This window comes from Sphaerodactylus townsendi, unplaced genomic scaffold (assembly GCF_021028975.2).
Source record: "Sphaerodactylus townsendi isolate TG3544 unplaced genomic scaffold, MPM_Stown_v2.3 scaffold_837, whole genome shotgun sequence".
Classification (NCBI taxonomy): Eukaryota; Metazoa; Chordata; class Lepidosauria; order Squamata; family Sphaerodactylidae; genus Sphaerodactylus; species Sphaerodactylus townsendi.
The window spans coordinates 1-10488 of NW_025951064.1; the positions used below are offsets into that span (position 1 = coordinate 1).

At 47.1% G+C, this 10488-nt stretch overlaps 1 long non-coding RNA gene across 1 annotated transcript; it reads left to right on the top strand.

Annotated features, from left to right (window-relative positions):
• The first annotated feature begins 2147 nt into the window (after positions 1-2147).
• On the top strand, positions 2148-10274 carry LOC125425581. Its single transcript, XR_007243386.1, has 3 exons — positions 2148-2227; positions 6713-6804; positions 10127-10274. It is a non-coding gene; the product is annotated as an uncharacterized LOC125425581 (long non-coding RNA).
• The last annotated feature ends 214 nt before the right edge of the window (positions 10275-10488 follow it).

A 10488-nucleotide genomic window follows, 5' to 3' on the forward strand; every position in this document is an offset into this window, starting at 1 on the left:
ACACACACACACACACACACACACACACACACACACACACACACACAAATACAAATCCGAGTTTATCCTCACACACCCATGAAACAATTCATGGCCACCATTTTGTGGTCATTCACAACACAAGCCTTTATTGGCATATAAAACAGGACAAATTTTTAAAACAAAACAAGGTTAAGAAATGCAGTTAAAACTACTAATTTCCAGTATAACATTTGCAACAGTTTCACAAAAGAGCACATCAGAGCTGTTCAGGAGATTGGGTATCTGATAACACTCATGCCACTGAGAACATTGCAAGAAAATGGAATCCATGTATTTCATGGGTATCTTATTGTATTTAGGGCATAGAAACAGAGAATGGTCAAGTGTTTCCACCGTAGTCATATCACATGAACAAACTCTTTTAGAATGTTCCATATTCTTAAATCTTCCCTCCAGCAGAGCTGATGGCAGCACATTACATCTTGCAGTAGCCGGGGCTCTCCTCTGGGTGGATTAATCAGCAGACGAAGATATGCTGCCATAATTCTACGCTCGCATGGGATTAATAATGTAGTCTGAGAACAGGTTGTCTTGGCAGCTCGAGTCAAATTATGAAAATCAAGATCCAAGAGCCTATTCTTAACTAGTCTGAAGGCTTCATTGTGGTCATTCCATTTCTTAAAAAAAAAAACACTTTGTGGATCCAATGCTACAAAGCTTCAAAACCACATACTACAATGCTCTATGGGTCATATCTTCGTAGCTACAAAGACATGACCCCCCCAATAAAAAACCCGATGAGAATACAGCGCCAAATGGCTTTAAAACACATTAAAAACAATGTGCCATACAAGTCACAAACTGTGCAATATGCTATAGTTACCACAGTTCTTTAAAGTACCACAGAGTAGTACCACTTCCATCTGGCTCACAGCCTCAACAGCCATACCAACAGGAAGGTAAAGGTGGGCTCATTCCAGACCCAGCCATACCCCCTCCTTATGTGCTGTGCCATCTGCACTGGCTCCCAGTGGAGTTCCGGATCGTTTTCAAGGTGTTGGTACTGACCTTTAAGGCCTTACGCGGCATGGGGCCTGCATACCTACGGGACCGCATCACCCCTTACGTCCCTCATAGACCACTGCGCTTGGCGGTGGCAGAACTGCTGGTGACCCCTGGCCCCACAACAATGCGGCTGGCCTCGACCTGGGCCAGGGCCTTTACGGCTCTGGCCCCTGCCTGGTGGAATGCTCTACCTCCAACTATCCGGGCCCTGCGGGACCTTGGTGAGTTCCGCAGGGCCTGCAAGACAGAGCTATTCCACCAGGCTTTTGGAGGGGCTGGCCGTGGTTTTACTGCCCCCCATTGAAGCTGCAATTGCAACTGAGACTGCCTGTGTCCATCTTTTTTCCATCCCGGTTGGGCCTGATTCTCTGATACCATCACAGGCCCTCCCGCTCCCTCCCTCTCTTTTTGGCCTATAGATCGGGCGCCGATTTTAATTAACGATTTGATTAACTGTTAAACAACTTCTGTTCAATTTTTATTTATGGCATGTAATTGCTGCTTAAATTTTAATTGGTTAATAGGTTAAGTTTTATGTGATTGCTGTTTGAATAACAGCCATGTAGTGAGCCGCCTCGAGCCCTTCGGGGATGAGGCGGCTTATAAGTCGAATAATAAATAAATAAATATGTGTGAACTGTAGTAGCCATTTGATCAAGAATGGGTGCTGCAGTTCTCACTAAAGTTATTTTACTTCTAGTGAGAGAAAAATGCCTAGCCCAGGTTCTAAGAGCAGATCTGGACAGAATGGGAAGGAAAAAAAAAATCATGTTAGCAGTAGTTGACGACAGTTCTGGGCTGCTATCCCAAAAGCCTTAATGTCCTTCAACTAAAATGACCCTCAAACTGTTGACTTCACAGAGCAGGACTTTCCCACGCTTGCTGTAGCCCTGACTCTTTGGTCCAAAGGGTCAGTGGGCCCTTGAAAATGACACAGGGGACAGAGGGTGTAAAGAAAGTTGGTGGAAATCACCATCCTTTATTCCTCTGTTGGGTCAGAGGAACTATGTGATTGGAGGCTGGCCAACAGAACAGTCGTGTCCTCTCCACAAATCCTTTCCTGCTTGGAAGGCCTGCCCAACGTGGTTCTCGTTTTTCCAGGAAATAGAACAGTTCATCAAGAATCTGGAGGACGCTCAAGATGAATCTGACTTCAAATGCAAAACCTTGCAAGTTAGAGGTAAGCTCCGCCCATGGCAATTGTGAGATCATAGAATCATAGAGTATTCTAAAGGAGCAGCAGTGGCGTAAGAGTATTCTGTAGTATTCTGAAGGAGCAGCAGTGGTGTAAGAGTATTCTGTAGTATTCTGAAGGAGCAGCAGTGGCGTAGGAGGTGAAGAGCTCGTGTATCTAATCTGGAGGAACCGGGTTTGATTTCCCACTCTGCCGCCTGAGCTGTGGAGGCTTATCTGGGGAATTCAGATTAGCCTGTGCACTCCCACACATGCCAGCTAGGTGACCTTGGACTAGTCACAGCTTCTCGGAGCTCTCTCAGCCCCACCCACCTCACAGGGTGTTTGTTGTGAGGGGGGAAGGGCAAGGAGATTGTAAGCCCCTTTGAGTCTCCTTACAGGAGAGAAAGGGGGGATATAAATCCAAACTCTTCTTCTTCTTCTTCTTCTTCTAGAGTTGGAAGAGACCACCAGGGCCATCAAGTCCAACCCCCTGCCATGCAGGAATACTCAATCAAAGCAATTAAAGATAGATTTTGTGTAGTTTCTTTTTATACAGTTGCTGAGATAATGACATCGGTCTAAGCTGATTGATTCCAGTGGGTTTCGAATGGAGTATCTCTGCATAGGGTTGCACTGAAAGTCTGAGACAGGGCTCATCACTACCTTAAGGGTCTGTAAAACTTCCCTCTGCCTAGTTCAGTGATGGCGAACCTTTTCGAGACCGAGTGCCCAAATTGCCACCCAAAACCCACGTATTTATCGCAAAGTGCCAACATGGCAATTTAACCTGAATACTGAAGTTTTAGTTTAGAAAAAACAATTGGCTCCGAGACATGTGTTACTCGGGAATAAGCTTGGTGGTAGTCGGTGGCTTTGCTTTGAAGCAACCACGCAACTCTTTCAACTGGTGAATCACGACCCTTGGAGGGTTAACTCAGAAGCAAGCCCCATTGCCAGCGACCGAGCTTACTCCCAGGTAGAGGATCGCGCTTTAGTTCTTCACATGAAAATCAGTGGGGTTTAACAGCTCTTAACAGGGTTACCTACACTGCTTCCCCAAAACTGGGTCTTAAGTTTTATGCTACTCTAATTAAGTCTTAAGTTAATGCTAATAATCGAGCCCAGCAGCCCAGGCCAACCTAGATTTGGGGGGCGGGGACTCTGTTTGTGCGTGCCCACAGAAAGGGCTCTGAGTGCCACCTCTGGCACCCGTGCCATAGGTTCGCCACCACTGGCCTAGTTAGACACATTTTAAGAGATAATCCTGCTTGCCACTGTCTTGTGCCCTAGAATCACTACTAGGGATGTGGAGGGTTTTGATTTTCCATTAAAAAAAAATCAAAGTAGGTGGAGCGTTTTGACAAACCTGAAGTGCCCTGCTGATTTGGAATCATGCCCCTGCTGGATGATTGCTTTACGAAGCAAGGGTGGAACGAACAAGCAACTCCTTTGCCACTGTATAATCCATCATGTTGAGAAAGTGATGGGCCTCCCTCCTCCGGTGTCACAGGTAGCTTGCCCGCCTCAAAAAAGGAGGCGAGGTGGTCTGACAGGGAAAGGCCACCTGGGCGGTCAGTGTAGTATTCTGAAGGCGTGTTTGGGCTTAGGGCTTAGTGATTGCCAGTCCCAGTTGGGAAGACAAAAGAACTGTTTGGGGAGGAGACTGTTCCGCCCCCCTCCCCTGGAATTGGTCGGCGGGAAAGTGCGTCCACCAAGCAGTTGGTTTTGCCCAGGAAGAAGTGAGCGGTAAAGTTGAAACGGGAGAAGAAATCTGCCCACTGCAGCTGCTTGGTGTTTAACTTTCAAGGGGTGCTAAGTGAACATAAGAACATAAGAACAAGCCAGCTGGATCAGACCAGAGTCCATCTAGTCCAGCTCTTCTACTCGCAGTGGCCCACCATCCTCACCCTCTTGGAGTAGCTCTGTGCCCAGAGCTTTGTCTGAGGTATCCACATGAACGACGAACAGGAGGGCCGGGTTCGCATGTCTTGGAATGGGTTCTGACGTGAACGCCTGTTTTAGCGCATCCAATGACCCAAACGATTGACAGCAAGTGGCCCACCAGAGAGGTGTGCCTGGGTGGGTGGCCAAAGAACCTTTCCCTTTTGTATGGAGGAGGTCTGTTAGGGGTAGGGCCAGCTCAGAAAAGTTGGGGATAAACTCACAATAAAAGTTTGCCAACCCCCAAAACGACTGTAGTTGCTTTCTGGTGGTGGGGGCAGGGGGGGCTGCCAAACTAATACATCTCAGACCTTGGCAGAGTCTACCTCCAGCCCCCCTTCAAAAATGCGATCGCCCAGAAAATCTAGTTTCTTCTGATGAAAGGCACGTTTAGACAGTTTAACAAACAAGGAGTTATCCAACAACCCTTTTAACACTTCACGCACCCAGTTGCACATGCGAGGCCTCGTACTGAGAGTAAATTAGCACATCATCCAAATACACCACCACCCCCTTGAACAGAAGATCCTGCAATACATCATTTATGATACTCATAAATACCCCTAGGGCGCCGCTTAACCCGAAAGGCATTACTTGGTACTCAAACTGTCCATAATGGGTTAAAGGCTATGTTAAAAACCGTCAGCAATGCGTACTCGATAATAAGCTTTTCTCAAGTCCAGTTTGGTAAAAATCAGCCCCTTCCCCAGACAGGCCAGTAGGTCCTTTATAAGGAGAAGGGGGTATTTATTGCAAGTGGAGAGGGCATTAAGGCCCCAGTAATCTGTGCATGAATGAAGGGATCCACCCTTTTTCTTTACAAATAGGACTGGGACGGCATAATTGCTGGTGGTAGACCGGATAAATTGACGGGCTGGATTTTTATCCAAAAATTCCCATAGTGCTACATCTTTGACTGGGTTCATGGGATATAGCCACCCTCTGGGGAATTTAGCTCCCTGTACCAGTTTGATTTTACAATCCGTCTTTCTGTGCGGGGGTATCGCATTTGGTTTCTTCAAACACCCAGCTTCAATCTCTGTTTGATGAGGGAATACCCATCTCAGTTCTGCACTGGCTCATCATGGAGGCAGCGATCCTCTCCCCTTTTGGTGGATTCGGGATAGATGCGTCCCCAGATTGAATGTGGTCCCCATAGGGAGGGCTGGTGAACCGTACTATTCGGTCTGCCCATCTGATGGTTGGATCATGCTCTGCCAGCCAAGGCGTTCCCAGAACTACTGGGTATTTGGCTCCATTGGCAATTACAAAACTGCGCCACTCCCAATGCTCAGCACGCTGTACCGAGACTTTCTCAGTTTTAAAAGCAGCCGGGGGACCCTTCTGTGAGCCGCCCACCCATTTGAGTGAAAAGGAGGGGTCTTCATAGAGGAATGGGCGTTAGTCCCAGACCCTCCACTACACTAGGGTGCATGTGGCAGTTCGAACACCCTGAGTCCACTAACGCTTGGACTAACCTTCATGTGCCTTTGGGAGAATTGGTTACCATCCTGGGAAGAGCAAGGGGCCCCGCGTCTTCACTCAACCTTTGTGGTGTCCCCTGAGGCTGGACCTGGCCGCAGGCATCATCTAGACCAGGGGTAGGGAACCTTTAACACTCAAAGAGCCATTTGGACCCTTTTTCCACAGGAAAAGAAAACACTTGGAGCCACAAATAATTTTTGACATTAAAAATAAAGATAACACTATATATAGGGTTTTTTTAACCTTTTACTCCGCTTATTCTGAGAAGCGCATGGATGCGCCCGCCCTGCTGCTTGCAGGGCGGGCAAGGATGAAGTCGGCGGCTCGGCCTTGCCGGCCACCGGGAAAGCACCGCCCCGCTCCAACGGGGCGGGCGAGAGGGGAAGCCCACGGCGCGGCCCAGCCAACCATGAGCAGTTGGTGCGCCCGCCCTGCTGCCTGCAGGGCGGGCAAGGATGGGGCCGGCGGCTCGGCTCGTGGAGCCACAGTGAGAGGGCAGAAGAGCCGCAGGTTCCCTACCCCTGATCTAGACCAGGTCTTGCCCATTTCCCGCCAGCTCCCCTCTGGATTCAGCAGAAGCCTCGCCAGAGGAGGGCTGATCCTTGGTCAAGCCTCGTGCCACACTGGCAGATCGTTTCATTGGCTCGGCTTAGAATCTGGTGGTTTGACCGACCGCTGTGGGGGTGCTGCATGAGCTTGTGGCTTGGGAGGAAAGGATGCTGCCAAATGCCCACTATCCCCACAGTACAAGCAGAGACCCAAACGGCATCTTCTTGCATATTGGGTCTCCTCCTGTTGGGCTGCTGGTTTGCTCAGAATCCGACGTCCCCCTGAGGGCCCTGCTTGATGACCAGGCGCCGCTTTGGTTTCGTAATTGGTAGCATTGTCGAAGGCTTTCACGGCCGAAATCACTGGGGTGCCATGTGGTTTCCGGGCTGTATGGCCGTGTTCTAGCAGGAGAGAATGTCCCCACTCCGTCCCCTTATAGCTACGCATCTAGTTCTTACAGCTGAGCAAAGTGGGGTATAAATCCAAACTCTTCTTCTTCTTCCATGTCTTGCAGAACATGAGGCCAGTGGGATGACTCAGGAGGACATCCTCAAGGAGAAGATGCAGCTACACACAATGTATTTGCAGCTCGACATTATGAGACAGGTGACGCTTTGGGGTGACTGCAAGGTGCAGCTGTGCTTTGGTGCAGCTGTGCATTGGCCTCCATGGAAGGCACTTCTTTTGTTTTGAAGCACCCGTCTAGCATGCTGCTTTCCTGACTGTGTCTCACTGGGAATCCTGAGGCTGGTCCAAAGCCTGTCGGCAGGCAGATTTCCTAGTAAGACGGTTTTCCAGCCTCGGTCTATCTCCCCATGCCAGGCACAGATGAACACTGAGTATGTTTTAAGGTATCCAAGTGTCAGGAAGTTCCTCTAAGCCAAAGGAAACTTCCTAGTTTCCAGACTCCAGCTCTACCACAAAGCTGAGAACCTTAGCTTCTCAGCTAGCCCTGACCAGTAGGTTTTGGCCAAATACTGGATAGCAAGATCCGTGGAGGGTTCTTGAATATGGATGGAGCCAGAAAACAGTACAACTTGTAGGTGATAAACTTATTTAAGCTGAGTGGAAGTATCTAAACAGAACCTATCTTGTCTCAAGCAGGAACATTAGCTAAACACACAACATGAGGCGGGCATATGGATCAGTTTCCCTTGGCCTCTCTTCTCGAGCTGTGGTGGCCTTCCTGCTGCACAACCCAGGCCCCAATCCAGGGTAGCCCCTCCTTCAACTCAAAACCGTGCTCCAAGGCCCTCTAGAAGAAGAAGAAGAAGAAGAAGAAGAAGAGTTTGGATTTATATCCCCCCTTTCTCTTCTGTAGGAGACTCAAAGGGGCTTACAATCTCCTTGCCCTTCCCCCCTCACAACAAACACCCTGTGAGGTGGGTGGGGCTGAGAGAGAGCTCAGAAGAACTGTGACTAGCCCAAGGTCACCCAGCTGGCGTGTGTGGGAGTGCACAGGCTAATCTGAATTCCCCAGATAAGCCTCCACAACTCAAGCGGCAGAGCAGAGAATCAAACCCGGTTCCTCCAGATCAGAGTGCGCCTGCTCTTAGCCACTTAGCCACATTGTTAGATCCTTGCCGGATTTAAACCAATCACATTCCTTTTTTTATTATTTAACTCTTTAAATTCCTCTAAGACAGCATGATGTAGTGGTTAAGAGCAGGTGGATTCTAATTTGGAGAACTAGGTTTGATTCCCCATTCCTCCATCTGAGTGGTGGACTCTTATCTGGAGAACTGGATTTGTTTCTGCACTCCTACATTTCTTCTGCGTGACCTGGGGCTAGTCCCAGTTCTCTCCAAATTCTCTCAGCCCCACCTGCCTCCCAAGGTGTCTATTGTGGGGAGAGGAAGGGAAGGGAGTTTGTAAGCCACCTTGAGTCTCCTTGCAGGAGAGAAAAGTGGGATATAAATCCAAACTCTTCTTAAGAACATAAGAATAAGCCAGCTGGATCAGACCAGAGTCCATCTAGTCCAGCTCTCTGCTACTCGCAGTGGCCCACCAGGTGCCTTTGGGAGCTCACATGCAGGAGGTGAAAGCAATAGCCTTCTGCGGCTGTTGCTCCCGAGCACCTGGACTCAGTCTCAGTCTCAGCTCAAAGAGGATCAAGATTGGTAGCCATAGATCGACTTCTCCATAAATCTGTCCAAGCCTCTTTTAAAGCTATCCAGGTTAGTGCAGCCTCTCCTCATAAGGAAGGTGCTCCAGTCCCTCAATCATCTGCACTTTTTCTATCTCTTCTTCTCAATCCCTCAATCATCTGCACTTCTCTGCACTTTTTCTATCTCTTCTTCTTCTTAATGGAAAAAAATTCTGATCTAAATTATTAGAAATTGCTGCATTCTCAGTAAATTATTTAACTCCATCGCTTCACATTAAAAAACCCACAACAATGAATGAGTACAGCCTTATTATTAAGATCTGACATAATAATAGCAGCAGTATATAATTATAATTCATTCAAGGAAACATGTATTGTTCTCCTTGTTTAATAATATTTTAAATGAATTTTTACCCGTGTATAAAAACACCACAAAATTGAAAAATTATAGAAAAATATCAAACCATGTAACAAACAAAATAACAATAAAATGGGTCTTAAATGTTCAATAATATATAGACGTGATACAAATTTGAGAGAGAACCATCCATTTTACTTATTTTGTCCCCCATTCTGCTATTTAATTGTTTAATTAGCACCCACTGGTATGTATCAAATAAACATATTTACAGCCTTGACTGCTAACATATTAATAACACATTAACCTATTCATTTAGTTCCTCTGAATCTAATTTTCATCTACATGGGTATTATTTTTATTACAATCACATTCCTTCAGCAGCCCAGGTCACCTTACTGATGACAACCTTGGGCCCTTTCCCAGACTAAGATCCAAAGTGTCACATAGCTTAGATCAGCGGTTCTCAACCTGGGGGTCATGACCCCTTTGAGGGTTGAATGACCCTTTCACAGGGGTCGCCTAAGACTCTCTGCATCAGTGTTCTCCATCTGTAAAATGGATAAATGTTAGGGTTGGGGGTCACCACAACATGAGGAACTGTATTAAAGGGTCGCGGCATTAGGAAGGTTGAGAACCACTGGGTTAGATGGTCAACTACCCCCTCCTCCTGAAACGGGCAAGCAATTCATATGATCTTGCTGGGCGCTCAGCCAACACAGGAAGCAAAAGGCCCAACAGAATTTGATACTTGTACTTTATCAGGAATGTACGGATGTTCAAGTCCAGCTTCCCTGTCCTTTTGTTAATCACGGATGCTGAAATTGCTTACAACTCAAAAATCATACCTCCCTTTGTGGTCCAACAATTAACAATTAAGACAATTCTAAGAGGAGGGAAAAGAATAAATCACAACAGTTTCTGTTAAACAAGAAACTTTGTAATATCCAGCCACAATCCCTGATAAAGTCCAGTAAGACTAGAGAGCCCCCTTTGTGACTCTGTAGCCAAGAATTAGCATTGCTAATTCTATTGGGAAATTCCTGGAGATTTTGGGGTAGAACCGTAGGGTGGAAGGGGTTGAGGAGGGGTATATTAGCACAGAATTCACCACCCAAAGCAGCGGTTTTGTCTAGGGGAACTGATCTCTGTAGTCTGGAGATGAGGTGTAATTCTGAGAGATCTCGATGCCCCATGTGGAGGTTGGAAACCTACCCAGAATTCTTGCATCTGGAAATGTGATCTGGCAGAAAATAAATATGGAAGGGCTTTCCTGAAATTAGAAAGTTTGAATATCATTGCTGTTTTTATTTTTATTTTGACTACCGATCTGAAAAGTTCCCTTTAACTCCCTCCAAGCCTGTTGGTTTAATTTGTTAACAAAAGGTCTCCTGTTGCTGGATTTTGACTTCCAAGTGTCTCCAAGGAGGATAGATTTCTTGAGAACCTCTTCTTCCTTTTAGGATGTGGTGCGCAAAATCACGGCCTTGCTGAACCTTGCAGAACACACACAGAACGCCCTGATTATGGAAGACTTAGTTGAGTGGAAGCAACGGCAGCGAATTGCGTGCATCGGAGGGCCACCCAACGCATGCCTTGACCAGCTGCAGAGTTGGTAGGTGTCTCAACTATGGGATGTGAGAGAAGCCCAGAAAGAGAGGGATCCTTGAAAAATGTACTTGAGAATGTCTTTGTTGTACACCGGGCTGTTGGTTTCGATTCATTCGGGAGATGCGCATGCTCGTAACCAGCTGTCTTTAAAAAAATATTATTTTATTTCCATTGCAATAACATGCAAAGAGAAGAGGAGCATGCCATCCACCAT